Genomic DNA, 1,007 nt, shown 5'->3' with positions numbered 1-1,007 from the left:
GGCGTCGCATGCGTTTTATCCTAATTTCCCGGCCGCATTTCCCTCTCTGTTCCCCCATTGGCTGAGGTACTTGAGAGATGCAGACTTCCCGAAACGCCTAATACCTAAGACTCCCTTCTAATATATAACCCGACCCCCCTGTATTTTAATTCTTATGGAATTTAATGGTTCTTCCCATTGTTTCTTTCATTTCTCAATACCCAATTTCATTTATCAGCAGACCTAGAGTTTATTTGCAAAGATAAATCTCTTTCTTTCCATTCATCAATCAGTGGACTCCTTCCCTTTGTTTCTTTTATCTCTCAGTACTCGTTTTATCTTCCAGCGGGCTCACAGCTTGTTTGTAAGGACAAGTCCCTCATCTCTTTCAGTAGAAACGAGATGAAGGTAAATTGTAACTTCGAAATAGTTGTAATATGTTAAGAAATGTATTAATACTGACGTGGTAATAAGTGTCTTTTGAGTTGAGAAACTACAGAGGCAGGAACCAGGACACCTTAAAGAAACAGAGAAGATAAACCGCACATCCCAGGAAGATTGTTATCTCCTCAAAGCTCACACCTCCCAAGGAAAGTGTCAGCTACAAATTAGGCTGGAGTCTGGGGCGGCACTGGAGAGAGGGGGCCCGTCTTCAATTCTGAAGCAATCCCGAGGACAGAAGCGGCGTCGTGCTGGGGGAAGGGGGCAGCGACCGGAGAGGGGGGAAAGGTGAGTGAAGTGTAAAATATTTCTTAAGTAATGAATATGTAACAGTTTAAGAGAATACTTAAGTGCACAGTAAAATGAATGGAGTGTGCCTCTGGGCAATATTGCCAAGTGCCCCAGTGCTCTGACACGCCTTTGTTCTACCAATAAATGTTCAATAATATATTGCTAAAAAATTTAACTCTTGAATTCATTTTCCTGAAGGGGAAGAGGGGACCTGCAAGGAGCTGTAGGAGAAACACCCTGAGGCTCAAAGGCCGTCAGGGCCTGCATCTCTGCTGGGGAAAGTTCTTCCTGTCTGG

This window comes from Corvus brachyrhynchos, unplaced genomic scaffold (genome assembly GCF_000691975.1).
Source record: "Corvus brachyrhynchos isolate BGI_N302 unplaced genomic scaffold, ASM69197v1 scaffold378, whole genome shotgun sequence".
Lineage (NCBI taxonomy): Eukaryota > Metazoa > Chordata > Aves > Passeriformes > Corvidae > Corvus > Corvus brachyrhynchos.
This window is presented reverse-complemented; position numbering follows the sequence as displayed.